At 48.0% G+C, this 16,942-nt stretch overlaps 1 protein-coding gene across 6 annotated transcripts in view; it reads left to right on the plus strand.

Annotated features, from left to right (window-relative positions):
• v (Tryptophan 2,3-dioxygenase vermilion) overlaps positions 1–16,942 on the plus strand; it is a 308,315-nt gene that overhangs the window by 130,347 nt on the left and 161,026 nt on the right. Inside the window, exon 1 of one of the 6 annotated variants that reach the window (XM_072287745.1) lies at positions 14,468–14,699. The exons of 4 other annotated variants lie outside the window; for them this stretch is intronic. The gene's annotated coding sequence lies outside the window, so the exon portion shown is untranslated. Of the gene's footprint in view, positions 1–14,467; positions 14,700–16,942 lie in introns of those variants that run through there. One more of the 6 variants, XM_072287747.1, reaches the window with a different exon arrangement.

Below are 16,942 nucleotides of genomic sequence, written 5' to 3' on the forward strand. Positions count from 1 at the left end.
CGCATCGTCAACGGTTGTACCGAGATAGAAGAAAATTTTCTTTGACCAGGTAGGTTGCAATGAGTGCAACGTGCGCGCCTATTTTTCGCAGTGCTATTAACAACCTGAGATTATTCTGAGGCATGCCAAGCCATGAGATCTAGCGGAGTTAGTGGATGTGTTGTTGCGGAAGTGCGAAAAACAAGTGTTTTATTTTTTCTAACGCCCCAAGTGAGGTGCGACGACCGGAAGACATCTCCTCTGCTAATCACGGACTCCTGTACATAGAATAGCGCTAAGGTCGCAAAGGCCTCACCTCCTGCAAGTGCTCTGGGAAAGAGAACAGCGTTGGGATGGAATCATTCTGTAGACGGGTTCTTGCACAGGACCGGTCGAAACACGGCCCGGTAAAATGATCACTGCACAGTATGCCTGGAGGCGGTTTCCCCTTGCCACATTTTAGGTTAATGAGCATTTCTGGAACAGTTGTGGCTGAGAGCGCGTAAACCTGCATAGCAAAGCCCAAACAGCTTTAACACGCCTCACTAGGGAAGACGATCAATCTCACATCTATTTCCTAATAAAATGCGGCATGATTAATACGATTTCGAGCTACTTAGGCGGAAAACGTATTCCCTGAAGACTTATGTGGTCGGCTTGTCCAGTTGGCTGCGTAACAGGCAAGCGTTGCTTCAAAAAATGTCGCAGTTTCGCCCGATTGGTGAAGCATCGATTGCGATAGCAAATTAGTGGACAGCTATACAAAGGAAGGATAGTGGCTTTATCAGCCATACAAACTTATAAACTTTCGCTTACTAACTAAATTAGCAAACATGGTATCACGCACGTACAAGCAAACATGAACACATCTCACTCGATGACCGCGCACAGCCGCTATCAAAACCTTGAAGTGAGAAAGTCCGCCAGCAGCAGCGAGCGAATTCACCTTCATGCTGTCTCTCGTTTCAACGTGAACTAAGCGGCAAGAATAGCGCACACAAAGCTATCAGCACTCGGCGCACTGTCCCCATCGCAGATCGCTTTCAAGACAGGGCCCGCGCCGCTACGCCATACGCAGCCGCCGCCTGAGTAACTCCCCCCCCCCCCCTTCTCCCTCCCCCCGGTGCCTTGCGCGTGACGGAAGTCGGCGCGCTTCCTCCCGTTGTTCTCCCTCGCGCGCGAAATTGAGCCACCATTGTCGGCTCCCCTTCGCTCCCTTGCACTCGCACATACAGCTGTACATCCAGTTGTAATATCGTACATACGATGCTACTGCCCTTGGAATTTGTACGGAATATCATGCCGATGCCGACGCCAACGGCAGAAATTCACCTGGTGTGTCCACATAATTGCTATAGCAACAAATAGAAAAATAACGCTGGCCCGCAGGCAGTAATGGAGTGGCCAAGGCTGGCGACTTCGGCAGCTTCACGCCCACGCATTTAATGGATGCATGGATAGATGTTATGAGCGTCCCCTTTGGAACGGGGCTGTGGGTTGCGCAACCAAGCTTTTGTTATTACATTGCCTAATGCCCTACCTACGTAAAAAAGAAAAAAAGAAAGGAAACAAAAAAACCCACGATGAATTCCCATAACCAAAGTTCCTGAACCCCGATTCTGAATTTTGTCCTTTTATGCCTCCTTTGCTTGTCGTTTCCCTACTTTTCGTCAACCAATCGTACAATCGTCTCTTATTAATCTCTATTTGGGGCATGCTTATTTTCCCCCTGCTCTCGCTGAACCCAAGGGCTCCAAGGAGGCCAGTGGTGCCTAAATCGACCGCGGGGCAGATATCCTCACATTCTAATAAAACACGCTGCATCGTTTCCCTAGCTTTACCGCAGCAAGTACATGCTTCTCCTTCCTTCTGATATTTCACTTTATAAGTGCGTGTTCTAAGGCATCCTGATCTCGCTTCGAAAAGTAATGAGCTGGATCGCTCGAAGCACGATACTAGAGGGAGCTGGAACGCGCTTCGAGCCATATAGCTCCCTCTAGTGGATATCAGTGTTCTTACGTTGCCCTTTCCCTCTCTCGCCCTCTCCCATGTATGCGAGCTGCGAGCGAAGAGTCACAAGGCTGTTTTCACTAGTTTCGTGACTAGGTCGGTTCTACCCATTTTATGCCTCCTCTCCACCATTATATCTACTTCCCCTTTGGACTGCTGCGCGTTAGTACAAAGGTGAGCGCTGCAGTTTCTGCAATGCTTTTGTGAGGAGTAACGGATAATTACAGCAGCCGAGAGGCCATTGCGGCGACGCCCAGGGAGCTTCAGAGGGCATTGTAGCGACACGATGAAAAGGTCCGAGCAAGTTTTTCGCGTCGCCTTTCTTCTCTGTCGTCCCCTGCCATCGCCCCACCTGGCGTGCAAGATAGCGACAGCGACAGCATCAGTGGAAAAGTAAAAAAAATGAGAGGCAATGAAAGCTTCGCTTTAATATGTCTGCATTCCGATTGTACTCAAAGTATAAACACATATTTGCTTCCAATCAAGTCGGGCAGAAGAGGGGCCTTCGCGAGTTAGTTCGCATTCATCTTGCATACATGCAACGCGAGGACAAGGCACGCATAAAACTGATGTAAATGCTCCAGTTCCATTAATTTTACTGTCTCCTTGTCCCACCTCTGCTAAGCAGCCCTTTTTTGCCTAGTGGGTGGAAGTCTTGGTTGAAGGGCAGCCGGGTTCTTTCGTTATCTGTGCCTTAACAACAACGCCGCCCTCACAGGAGCTGTAACGCCACGCCCAAGACGATGGCGTATCGCCAGTGGTGTGTTTAGTGTGTCTATGCATGCGCCATAGAGCTCCGCAATCACTGGTGTGCTCGCGTTAGCGCACGCTGTAGTACCGAACGCAGGCACTTCGCCGGCTGCCACTTTCGCGCGCGGCCGAGGATCATCCGTGCGGAAACTGGGCCACTACGCGCACGTGCCAGCGAGCAACGACGGTTACGTCAGTGCTCGCCCGCCGGAAACGTGAGGAGCTGCCATGCGGCAGCAGGTGTACGCTTTGTCCGCTTAATGCGTGCAGCTGTGCGGAAGTTGGAGATCGCACTAGCTAAGCGAAAGAGCCGTTCGGCTGCCGACAAAGTCCCGCCAACCACCGACGGTCAGAAGCAAGCGCAGGGATGTCAGAAGCACTCGGCGAACGGTTATTCAAAGGGGACGACGGGGTCGGCGCAATGTCACAATTCTGTTCCAATTATTTTCTTTTTCGCAATTAGTCAGTGGGCGAAGCAGTTATCAGAAGCATCGTCAACAATGCTGGTACCAGCTTACGTTATCAGCAGCGTCGGCCTGTCGTGAGCCGTGGACGATAAGAAATCAAAGCAAATCAAATTAAACTTTATAAGCCTTGAATACAATAAAGGAATAGAATCTCGCAAAAGTAATCGATACATTACACCGGCTCAGCAATCAGTTGATAAAGTGTAGAGTCACTTGGACGAGAACTCACCTTTACTGGAAATATATTGAGAAATAAGAATAGTAGGAATAATGCTAGTTAATGTTCCTATTCTTTGGGAGCGTGGGAGCCGAGCCCAAAATGACATTTCGCTTTTTTTTTTTGAGCTCAGCTTTTAGGCGCCTGTTCCTATGGCAAGCGTCGGCGTCGGCGTAATCGAGCGAACGAGCACAGCAAAAGATGAAAGCCGACATGGTGCCCAGCGGGGGGATGAAAGACGCGAGGAAGAAAGCGGAGAGGAGGGTGCAGTGCAAGCATGAGGCGGAAAGCGGTGGAGGGTGTGGCGAAAAGGGTGAGGAGGAAAGCGGAGTGCCGGAACGATCAGGCATGCGGCCAGCGCTAAAGCCCCTCAATCTCCCAAAGTAGCGCCAGTCACCGACATGGTTCGCCGACATGGTGCCCAGCGGGGGGATGAAAGACGCGAAGAGGAAAGCGGAGAGGAGGGCGCAGAGCAAGCATGAGGCGGAAAGCGGAGGAGGGTATGGCGAAAAGGGTGAAAAGGAAAGCGGAGTGCCGGAACGATCAGGCATGCGGCCAGCGTTAAGGGCCGATTTACGCTCGAGCCGTCCATCGCCCCCAGCCGCAACGCACGCGTGCAGTCGCGCGAAAGATTGCACGTATCAAACACTTGTGCACAAATTTCGGTTTACAATGTGTAAGGCATACACTGTACATACAGTGTAGATGGTAATTTGTGCACAAGTGCTGGATACGTGCAATTTTTCGCGCGACCGCAAGCGTGCGGTGCGGCTTGCGGCGATGGGCGGCTCGAGCGTAAATCGGCCCTAAAGCGCCTTTAGCCAGCGCAGAAACAAAGCGCTGGCGTGGGCTTCTCACCCACTGCGCATGCACAACTTCGCCTGCGGCGCCGTTGCGGCTATAGAATGCGCTCCGCGCAAGCCACGCGTCCCCGTGTTTACGCTTTCTTGCTGAACAATGAGCAACGCAACCCACGGTACTGCTTCGTCTACTGCTGCTGCTGAACGAGCTGCCCGAGCAGAGGCTCAGCACCGCCGCCGCCAAGAGCACCTTCTCCTTCACAAGCAAATTCTCGGCTATAATATATCGCGAATTCAAAGCACCTAAAGAACTGCGCTCGAAATTCGCATTAGGGAGTATCGTAATCTTCGGTTAATTTTTTCTTTACCGTTTGGTCGGCGCGTACGTCTTCAGGGAGCAGCGAAGCAACCAGGAAGGACGCAGCTTCCAGTCGCATCTGCTTTCAATTTCACGCAGCCTGCTGTCAGCATCGGCTGCTGGACCTACGCTGCCCGATATCGCATCGCGCAATTTCGGCAAGCGCGTGAAAACCGAAGCCACGTGCCCTCGACGTCGTCATCATTGGAAAGGATGTGTAGTGACATACCCCAGCTGCCCAAACGCGGGACCAAGGCCTTACCGGGATTACCTACATGCTATAAAACCTAAGTGATTTCGTTTGGATGGACCACTTTGAAGCAGCGAAGCAACCAGAAAGGACGCATCTTCAAATCGCATCTGCTTTCAATTTCACGCAGCCTGCTGTCAGCGTTGTCTGCTGGATCTACGCCGCCCGATATCGCATCGCGGAACTTCGGCAAGCGCGTGAAAACCAAAGTCACGTGCCCTCGACGTCGTCATCATTGGAAAGGATGTGTAGTGACATACCCCAGCTGCCCAAACGCGGGACCAAGGCCTTACCGGGATTACCTACATGCTATAAAACCTAAGTGATTTCGTTTGGATTGACCACTTTGCAGCAGCGAAGCAACCAGAAAGGACGCATCTTCAAATCACATCTGCTTTCAATTTCACGCAGCCTACTGTCAGCGTCGGCTGCTGGACCTACGCTGTCCGATACCGCATCGCGAGACTTCGGCAAGCGCATGAACAACGAAGCCACGTGCCCTCGATGTCCTCTTCATTGGAAAGGGATGTGTAGTGACGTACCCCAGCTACCCAAACGCCGGGACCAAGGCCTTGCCGGGACTTCCTACATGCTATAAAACCTGAGTGATTTCGTCTGCATTGACCGCTTGGCAGCAGCGAGGCAACATATTTTCAAATCGCATCTGCTTTCAATTTCACGCAGCCTGCTGTCAGCGTCGGCAGCTGGACCTACGCTGTCCGATACCGCATCGCGAGACTTTGGCAAGCGCATGAACAACGAAGCCACGTGCCCTCGATGTCGTCATCATTGGAAAGGGATGTGTAGTGACGTACCCCAGCTGCCCAAACGCCGGGACCAAGGCCTTGCCGGGACTACCTACATGCTATAAAACCTGAGTGATTTCGTCTGGATTGACCACTTTGCAGCAGCGAAGCAACCAGAAAGGAAACATCTTCAAATCGCATCTGCTTTCAGTTTCACGCAGCCTGCTGTCAACGTCGGCTGCTGGACCTACGCTGTCCGATACCGCATCGCCAGACTTCGGCAAGCGCATGAACAACGAAGCCACGTGCCCTCGATGTCGTCTTCATTGGAAAGGGATGTGTAGTGACGTACCCCAGCTACCCAAACGCCGGGACCAAGGCCTTGCCGGGACTTCCTACATGCTATAAAACATGAGTGATTTCGTCTGCCTTGACCGCTTGGCAGCAGCGAGGCAACACATTTTCAAATCGCATCTGCTTTCAATTTCACGCAGCCTGCTGTCAGCGTCGGCAGCTGGACCTACGCTGCCCGATACCGCATCGCGGAACTTCGGCAAGCGCGTGAAAACCAAAGTCATGTGCCCTCAACGTCGTCATCATTGGAAATGGAAGTGTCGTGACGTACCCCAGCTGCCCAAACGCCAGGACCAAGGCCTTGCCGGGACTGCCGGGACTACCTACATGCTATAAAACCTGAGTGATTTCGTCTGGATCGACCACTTGGCAGCAGCGAGGCAACCAGGAAGGACGCATCTTCAAATGGCACCTGCTTTCAATTTTATGTAGGTTGGTTGCTCTTCAACCTTGCATTTTTTTCGCTTATGTTTTCTTGCCTCGCTGCTGGCAGCAAGTGTGATCTGTTGTTTGTGTGAATCGTTTTTTGTGACATTGTGATATGTCACATCGCATCGAGGAGTTCAAGGAAGTGCTCAGGAAGTGCTCAGGAAAGAATATAAAGAATTCAAATCTAAACTTGAACGAGATGTCAGAAAGGAACTAATGTTGAATTCCAATGACGGAGTCGGCGCAAGTTTTTCTGCTCGTTTCGGAGCAAGTTTGTTCCAATGGCAGAGTGAGGGCGGGAGTAAGGTGTTCCAATGAGAGAGTCGGAGGGGATTCAGAGCGGGAGTCACTCCGTGGAGCAGAAAAAGCTGCTCCGCCAAAATCGGCAGAGTGGACCGGAACTCTGCGTGACGTATTTCCTTTACCACGTTTGTCTGCTAGGAGGCGCCACCGGTCACGACTCGCGAGGAAGCTAAAGCTGCTGCACGCTTGGCGAGATATCCATTCCGCACTTTAAAAAAAAACAACAGGTGAACGGTGCTGAAGAGACAAGTGACCGGTGCGGCGGTGCTGGGAGCAAACAGCGGAAGGAAATGACAACACGCAAGGTATCCTGGGTAACTCGGTGATAGAACTTCCGCTTCCGCCTTGCTCCGGCGGCGCAGCTTGTGTTCCATTCGCGGATCTGGAGGCGTTGCTCTGCGCCAGAGTCGAGTGCTCGCTCGCGGAGTCCGTCGGCTGCTCCGACTCCGCCATTGGAATTCAACATAAGAAACCTTGAAGAAAGTCTCGAGCATTTCAATGCGAGGTTTGAACAGATAATGAAAAAAAAAACACTACCCTTGAAAAGGACAATGAAATTTTAAGAAAGGCCAATGAATATTTCATGAATACTTACACATGTATGAAACGGGAGTTTGAAGAGCATGAGCTAAGGAGGACTGCTAGTGAGCAGTATTCACAAAGGCGCAACATTGAGATCAACGTAGTGAATGAAGACCTCAAGAAAGTTCTCAGCTAAATAGGAACACATATCAATGAACATGTGATCCCGGATGACATTGAAGTTGTGCATACTATAGAGTCAAACCCCGAAAAGATCAAGCATGACCTAGTATTATTGCTCAGTTTAGGAGCCTTCCAAAACGCGACTTTCTTCTTCGTAAAAGACACGCGTGCCAGCGTCTGACCTCGGCTGTTCATCGGGCTCCCCTGTATATATAGATGAACATCTGTGTCCCCCTCTGAAACAGCTTCTGGGAAAAATAATAGAGAAGAAGCGAGTCTGTAGTTGGAAGTAATTCTAGTGAAACTCTCGAGTAATTCATGTTCACCGCTCTCATGATTTTGACAAGATTGTGTAGGGCTAAAACACGTAAGATGATTGAAGAAGAAGATACATCGTAAAATGGCGCTACACAGAAATGATGTCAATGAGATATACAGCACTGGGAACCCATAAAAGGACTGTTTTCATCTTAACGTGCAATCAGCACGTAATAAGACAGGCGAACTATCGATTCTCTTAGAAAGCTTTAATTTTGCTTTTGTCATTGTAATGCTCATGGAGACATGGTTCACATAAGGCCTAGACGTTATGAGGGATTCAGCTTATTCAACATTTTTTTTTATAAACAGAAATTGCAGATCTATTGGTGAACTGTTAATACATGTAAAAAAAAAAGCTTTGAATGTAACGTACTTGATAAGTGTTTTTTTTCTTTTTATCGAGAGATATCCAAAGTGTTTTGCAGAAGGGTTGAAATCTGGGCCAGTTGGTACATACTTGAACGAGAAAACCAGTCAAAAACACAAAGGACAAGATGAGATGTTCACACCACAACGACTGGGAGGTTTATTAGAACCGGTGTAGTCCCAGCAAGGCCAGCAGACCAGTCGTTGTGGTGTGAACATCTCATCTTGTCCTTTGTGTTTTTGACTGGTTTTCTCGTTCAAATATCCAAAGTATTGTGGTCAAATCTAAAAAGTATGCCATTGCTTAAATGTACCGTCCTCCTGGCGGGAGCTTGTCAAGTTTCATTGATTATCTTGAAACATTCCTTAATTGTGTAATTGTCAATGTTGATATGCTGAATTCGTCCCTATCACAACATCTTTGCTCGGTGTCGAATGGATTCTAACTGATAGTCCTACCCGTATTACCGCTAATAGTAGCAGTGCCACTTTAAATGACCTTTTAATAACAAACCTGGCTCCTAGCGACACTGTGGGTGTCGTTCTTGTTTCACAAGTTGGCAATTTTTTTGTTCGTAGAGACCCCCTATCAGCACACTAGAAAAATACATTGCGTAGATCGAAAACTACAAAACATTAATTAACATGCCCTAACATGCCCTCGATAATTTTCAAGATAAGCTGATAAACATTGCCTGGGAGTCGTCTATGACTCGAAAACATGCGATGAACCCTATAATTTTTGGTGCCTGTTTAACAAAGCGTGTTTCTAATAATTTCCACTTATTAGGAAATCAGCACGATCACGTAAACCTTGGATAACTAATTCGTGCCTCAAACTAATCAAGAATAAGGATAAGTTTTCAAAAGATTTTGTCCACGCGCAGTCCTGAGCATTTGGAACTAATTCGAAAACAAAGAAATACAACTAATACGTTCCTGCGTATGCGAAACGCGAATACCTGCACAATATTTTTTCTCTAGAAGATAGTTATAAGCCTAAAGCCGTGCGGAAAAAATTAATGACCTTTTGAACCATTCCAATGCAAATCAAAATGTCACCAAATTAACATCAAATGATAAATCAGTGCATGGTACTAATCTGGCACAAGTTTTTAATGACTTTTTACTGAATCTCGGGAAAAGCTTCCATCATTTCGATGCAACCAATATGGTTGAAAAAAAACCTAATAGCCTTTTTCTAAACCCGAAGAGCGAATCTGAAACTTTCGTCACACTTTCGTCACACTGCGCTGTTTCTTTCACAAGAAACAGCGCAGCTCTGGACATAGATAATTTACAAATAAAACCAGTACAATACGAAGCCGATTTAATTGCACCAGTACTTGCTCATATCTACAATCTAGCCCTCTCAACCGAAACTTTTCCACAAGAAATGCAAATTTCAAAAGTGATTGTAATTTTTAAAAGCGGAGGTAAAAACAATATCGCCAATTACCGACCAATTTTCCTTCTACCGGTGTTCTTTAAAGGTCTGGAGAAACTGTTACATGCTAGGATTTCTTCTTTCATAGATACATTCAATTTGATGAATGAATGTCTTCGGTTTTCTGAAAGGTTGATCGACGGAGCATGTTTTGTTAACACAAAAAGAAATTATTTTAAGAGCATTTGAGGAAAAACAGTTTGTTATTGGAATATGTGTAGATCATTCAAAAGCATTCGACAGTTTTAACCATGACACCTTATCACTAAAGCTTGAACTTTGCGGGATAATAGGAGTATCTTTAAAACTTTAAGATCGTACTTTAAATACCGGAAACAGTGCATTTCTATCAACGACAACCTATCCCCTCTGAAATCGATAAATGCTGGTGTTCCTCAAGGCAGTATTCTTGGACCGCTCTTGTTTAAATTATATGTCAATGATGTCACTAACATCAGTAAAACACCAACATATATAATCTACACGGACGACATGACTTTTCTAGCTTGCGGGTCCAACATTAAAACACTTCAGTTAAACATCAGCGATTTTCTCCAAGGCCTGCTGACATGGAGTAAAATAAATTCATTAAAAATCAATACAAGCAAAACTAAAGCAATCGTTTTTATTCCTAAACAGTCACTGGTGGCTCTCACAGAAAATCTTGATCTTGAACAAGCGCTTTTAGAAGTTGTTGACCCCTCCAAAACACTTGGTGTATACTTATTTCCCGGGACATGCATATTCAACACATTATCACCAAACGTTCGAAGACTGTCGGAATTTTGGTTAGATTACACTTTTTATACACACAATATCAAATTACTGGTTTACAGCGCGTTATTTTTACCCAACTTAAGCTACTGCTTTCTCATATGGGGCAAAACTGCGCCGTCCAATTTACCTCAGATTGAGTGTACTTCAGCAAAAAGCTCTGAGACATATAGCTGGCGTGCCCTTCAATGCACATACAGAGCAATTTTTCAAGCAGTTGAATGTAATACTTGTTCCTAAACTTTATTCATAGAATATTTAAGAACTTCTGATTATCATAAGAGCTTCTGATTGTCATTCTGGTGCTGTTTCACGCAGTTCTTGTTCTACGACCATCTGGCTACCTAAAAGTTTTCCCCGACCTCTTCAGCGGAAAAATTTCCAGAGAACGCATCTCAAGATAAATGTAACGTTAATGCGATTAGTATTCAAGCAATGTAGCGGCAGACCGTATTGTCACCGCAGAGACGCCTCCTGTATGAGGTGTATATGCCAGCCGACCACTCTCGCGTTTCTTTCTGGATACTGAAACGTCTCAATACGGCGACGAGCATTCCTTGGACGCTTCCCACGAGGCGGTCCTGTCATCAGCGCGCGCGCAGACGACGACGGGCTCGACATTGACTGTGACGCGCAAACAAAGGGGCTCACTTCGAGACGACAACAACCGCCGCACTCCGTAGAAGCGGTGATTACCGCGTAGATCACTCTACCTGAACCTGAGAAGCTGAACTAATGGATGAAAGGGGCCAGCGTCGAAGGCTACCGTGGGAACAGCGTCGACCTCGGATTCCCAGATTGCTACATGTTTGTGCCATATGCGGGGGCGAAGGGGCAAGATAGGAGGCGGAGTCCGACGGAACGGTGCAACATGGTAGGCGTTTGGCGACCGATTGGACGATTGTGATTGGCTGCGATACAGTCATCAGATTCCCTATAGTCTAGTCTCCTAGGGAAGACGACGGTGTTAAAAGCGGATACCTTTGGCGCAGTGAGGCGGAGGGCTGACGTGTGCTGTTCCGAACTCAGGCGTTTTATATGGTCCTACATGGAGTGGGCTTCCGAAACGAGAGGCAGTGTAAAAATTGTAAAATAAACCCTTTTTTTCTTCATTCCTACTACCGGACGTAGTCATCAACGTGCTTGGGCGATTTGTGGCACCCCGCTACCTCGAGCCACAACAATACGCTGCGCCATATCTAGCGGCGGCGCCGCGAACTTCCGTGCGTGGCGCGCGTGTGACTACATATACAAGATTGTCTCAATATGTATAACGTGGGTTTGATTTCGCCCAGCATTGGTGAATCCGCCCAGCACCGTAGACCGAAAGTTGCGAAACAGGCTTATTGAAGAGCGGCGCATACCCAGTGCCATATACCCAGTGGCCCACGTCGGCGTCAAGAAGATTCATTGAAGAGCGGCGCATACCCTGCGGCACATACCTAGTGACCAAAGTTGCTCTGACGGTCGGCTTAGAACCGAGTTGTGTCAGCACAGCAGCACAACCTTCTATCCATTAGACAATGGCCACCTGCGGTAACCCAACTTGGCGGGAAAACGATTAGAGACCCGGCCCGACTGATAGTCAGGCAGATAAAAAATAAAATCTGGACAGATAAAGGTGCGTGGAGTTTGCAAAGAAAGCTCACCGCACAAAAGTGTACGAACAGAGCGTTTTTTTTTTCTTTTTTATTCACGGGGTACCGAACTCAGGCATGGGTAAGCATATGCACGGGTGTTATACTGAGTGCTCGATCACTTTTTTTCCTGATTGCGCTATCGCCAACAAGTCTATGGAGTGCGTAGGCTGTGTGCTGTCATATATCGTGCTAACGACGTAGCACGCGTTGTTATTGTGCTACTGAGAATGCGTAGCTCTGTCAGTCCATGCTTTTGTTAGGCGCTGCAAATATATTCCGCAAGAGGGAGAACCAATGAACGCGTTTTACACTCGCGTTGCAGCGCAAAGGTCAACGTTTGTAAGGTGACCATTGGTGAAAGCCATTTCTATGTGTATCTTTCGTCCTTGCAAACGCTTTGTTTACAAATGAAGTACATGTTCCCCTGTGATGGTTGCGCTTGAAAGCCAGCAGAACCAGTTTGTCAGAAAGGCGTAGGACCACTTCCACTGCATGCAGCGATGACAGCGTCATGACGAAACGACGAGTATAGTTTAGATGTTCCACGTTGGTCGCGCACATTTCTACATGACGCTCGCCTTATTCAGGCGAATATGTCGCGTGCCTTAGGTTGGGTCATCGCGGTGCTAGCATGATTAAATTGTCAAGCTGCACAAGCTCGAGACACCGCAGCCAGTTGGGTACACGCAGATATACACGTACGCACTTTAGGGCAGCGCAAACACATCTATAGCTGTTGAATCAGTTTATAGTGTACGTCACGCCACCCTCGCTCTCGGAAGCCTGTGTTATCCGCGCGTTCCTCGTCCGCGCAAGCTCTCGCCTGCGTTATAACTTCGTGGGGCCAAATCAAACGGTCGCCAAGAAGCTCAACGCGAACGCTTGCCTGCGAGAAGTTCATAACTTGAAGGACCGCTCAGCGGCGTTCCATTGGGCATCAATGCTTTTGCGTTCACAACTCGTAAGAAGTGATTAGGTGTCCTCGGATTCATTTTATTGTGACAGCAATTATATGGACCCTCCAAGCGAATTTCCGCCGTCGCCGTGATGAAGTGCTGTATATATTTATGTGCGTTATATGTTTGTCTATGCAGTATTTACAAGATATACATGCTATGCTATTCAACCGCAAAAGTTGCTGAAACCAGGTCTTACGTTCCTGACTAAATTAATCTCAGAAAGATTTGGTTGCACAGCGCAAGCAAAAGTCATGAAACGTTTGATTCACAGCACATGCTTTTCTATTTTAAATTTTCTCATACTTTTAAATAGTTCAAGACAATCTTAGTGCTCACAATCGGAAAGTGGTGTAATTTCACTTGCTCCGTTCCTTACGGGCAGCGCAGTAGCGCCTGTGCGATGCCATTACTCGCTTTACACGGCGTGTTTTTAGGGCGACAGAAATTTCGGCGCACCCACTTACGTCGCATGCGCGTATAGTCGCACTCACACCGTCAGGGCAGTCCAAACTCAAAGCTAAATGAGAGCAGCATTCCGGGCAAGTTGGTAATCCATTGCTTAAATGATATTGCGCGACATAAAAAAACGACACGGACGTGAGAGAAGACGACACACCAAGCGCAATGCGCTTGTTGTGTCGTCATCTCTCACGTCCGTGTCGTTTTTTTATGTCGCGCAATATCATTTAATCAAAGCTAAACTTTATTACCGCTGTCACTGCTTCGCCGTTTGGGCGAAGCTACCGAGTTTCTTTTCGTGCATTTTCATTGCCCTTTAATTTACCATTTCTACATTTTAATTGAAGAAAGAAAGATAGTTCATTGCCCATATGCTTTCCTTGATTTCATTATTTGTCGGGTTCACGTGGTTGTAGCAATAACAAAGAACTGAGCCCCTCAATTCCTCTTAATCTCGCTTAGAGCACTCACAATGGGTAAGGTTTTGCGCTTCACACAGACCACGAGAGAGGTAGCCTCTTTAATACACGTATTTCGGAGGCAGCACCAGGCGTGTGCGCCCCAACTTCCGCCGTCCGGTATCTGCTTAAGAAAAGCTTACCCTCATTTCCCCTTTCTCTCGCATACAATTTGTTTCAAGCGGCCGAAAGCGCAGCAATACCCAAGCAGAGCAGGCCATTCAGAAGCACGAATGAGATGGGCAAATTTCTAGCGTTTGATTAACCGCTTCACATAGATTCCAACATGTGCGTTAGATCTGAATAATTTGTTTTTCTACATTCTTTCACTCTCTGGGGTTGCGTCATCAAGTAGACCGAGCTTCTATACAACACTGCACCGTATTCTGCGAGACGGTGCACCAACAACGCGCAGCTTTTCGTACGCACCGCGTCTTTTCTCCACGCGCCGAAAGCTTCGTTTTCTCCCCTCCAATTTCATTTTTGTAACTTCTGTTTTGTTGCTGTCCCTCCCTCCCTCTCTCTCTCTCTAAACCTCCCTCGCCCCTATACTATGACCGACCCTGTTAAGTGCTCCGACGACAAGCGCTCCCGTCTGACGACTCGTTCCGGTCAAGTCCGTCGCGCGAGTGTTCTGTGCAGATCGGTGGCCCAGATTGCGCGTCGAGAGCCCTGTGTGCCGCTTCTATCGTCTCGGAAATCTGCGAAAGCTGCTGAGCGGTGGTGGTGTGCACGTCGAGCGAGGTCTGTCGACGTGATGTCGGCCTGTCTTCTCGACTCCGCACACGTTCGTTTCTCGAGTGCTGCACTCGGATATCGGCACCTGGAGACGTCGGAGCGCGAGTCAACGCCTCCGATGGAATGAGTGATGGACGCCGGCGCCTTCGAAGGTCCCCGGTATACGTAGGTACCGGCGATATTTATTTTGCACTTTCGTGGACGCGGCAATCTGGAACTGTTGTATATTGACTAGTCTTTTCTTCAGTTTCGTGCGCAGTGACGTCAATTTGACGCGGTTCGTGAAACAGTGAGCGCATTTACACAACCATTTTCATGCCTAAGAATCGATTGTATATACAGAATCGCGCATTGGCTGTAACAGTAGTTGTGCTAAACGCTGAACATGGTTGCACTCGGTTACTTCTGCACAAGAGTCGTAAAGCGCCTGCAGCATTTACCGCACTGCCTTGAATCGTTGACGTAGCCGCGCACGGTACGTGTCGTTAGCTGCTTTCACTGATTGATGGTCTCTGCATGCTCCCGATGGTGACCTATTATCAACCCGCGCTCAAGCTTTCTATGCTGATAGCAACGCCATACTGTAGCGAGCTTAAGAAGTTCATATCCAGCCATCGCTCAGCTTGACACAAGAGTCTCCAGGTCTTCCCAAGTTAGTGCTACGGTACAACGGCGCACGACTATAGGACATGGTGGCAAAGGCGCATAAACTACGCCTTCTATGACTATTTTAACGCTGCCGTGAATCGGGCAAGGCTTTGCTTGTCAAGTTGAAGCATGCAGGTCATGAGTGTGCGTGCATGCGCGCGCGCGTCTGTTGCTGTTCAGAGTGTGGCCAAAGTATACGCAAACTGGTAGCGAAAATGGTACCCCCATCTCTAGAACTAAACGGCGGTGTGTTGCAACCGTCGCCATCAGAGTGTCACGGGGATGGAGTTCTGTCAAGCAAAAAATAAACAAAACATTTATGACGTCACACTCGACCGGAAGCGGAAGTTGCGTCGTCATCTTACCTTCCTCGGCGCGAATGTTTAAATTTCTCTATGCCCTGGCATTTCAAGGTGAAATGTCCAAGAAGCATAATAACACTTCCCGTAACGGTCGAAATCGTCGACCGTTACACAAAGGGTTATTTTGCTTCTCTGAGCTTGCACCTCTTCTCAGCTTGCGCGCGAACGGGCCCTCGAGCTTGCTTCAGTGCTTTCCTTAAAGGGATTGAGAACCAATTTTCGTGGCACCCATTGGTTTTTCGTGCAGTCGAAAGCTTACCGGTTCGAGTGCCTAATTACGCAGTGGTAACGCGGCGAACGCAATGGAACATTTTTTTATCAGAGTGATTCGATCTGCAGTGAGGATGTAGTCGTTCACTGGAAGCATGCTGAAGACAATGATAGGTGAGCGCGATGGCGATTATACGCTAGCATTGGTGGGAGGCAGACGACAAATGCGGCCGTAGCAGTGATAAAATATTTGTTTTGTTTATCAAGCCGCTGTTCTTAACTGCTTAGCAGCGCGATACGATAGCTGCTAAGCTACCACGGCGGGTCCACCTCGCTCATAGAAGCTCGCTGCGTGTAGGTTTGCACAGGTCCGCTATTGGTCTGTAGACGTCGCCAAAAACAAGCTTATATGCTGTTAAGTAAAACAGACAGTGTACTTTTCCGCTCTTAATGCGCTAGAACTATTTAAAGCTTAATTATTACTTTGTTTGAAAATATTTAAATTAACCATTTCTTTAATTTTGTTCTCGCAGATGTTTCTTGTTTCATTGTTTGTCCCATCGGCACCTAGTCGCGCTTCAATCGTGTTTCGCTCCTGATGTCTCTTGCGAGAGGGTTTGCGACCGATTTTTGTTCCAAGTTTCGTGAGCGACATGTATCGACCTTGCTGTGGCCTCATTTTCGTTGTAGTCCAAACAGCTGGCGTTGGAAGCACTTGCAGGAAGCTGAAAAAGCCGCAACGCCACCTGACCTGCGCGCGGTGCGTATCGCGGCTATAGGTCAGTTGCTAAAGCGACGGCAGCTGGCAGTTGGTTCAGCGCATTTATAGTACGGCGTCGCTATAGTAGCTGCCTGCCCCTACAGCTGCTCGACTTTCTACTATGCTGCTCCCATAGCCGACTACTTGCTCGTACTGAACCTACTTCGGATTGCAGCCTTCATAGATCTTCATTTTATAGGGCTTGCTTTGCTCTGCAAGCCTGCCGACGATTTCACGATGGGCTCGATATTCTCACTCGTCAGCTCAAGCAAAAAAGCGCAATTTCGCCCCATAAGCGAAGCACCGATTGCTTTAGCAAATTAGTCGACATATATTGGAAACTCCAGAATCCGTCACTTGTTCCGACAAAACTGCCCAAATAAACAAAGATGGCTATCACATCCAGGTTCACGGCGGCTATCTCGCTTGGTG

This window comes from Dermacentor andersoni, chromosome 4 (assembly GCF_023375885.2).
Source record: "Dermacentor andersoni chromosome 4, qqDerAnde1_hic_scaffold, whole genome shotgun sequence".
NCBI lineage: Eukaryota > Metazoa > Arthropoda > Arachnida > Ixodida > Ixodidae > Dermacentor > Dermacentor andersoni.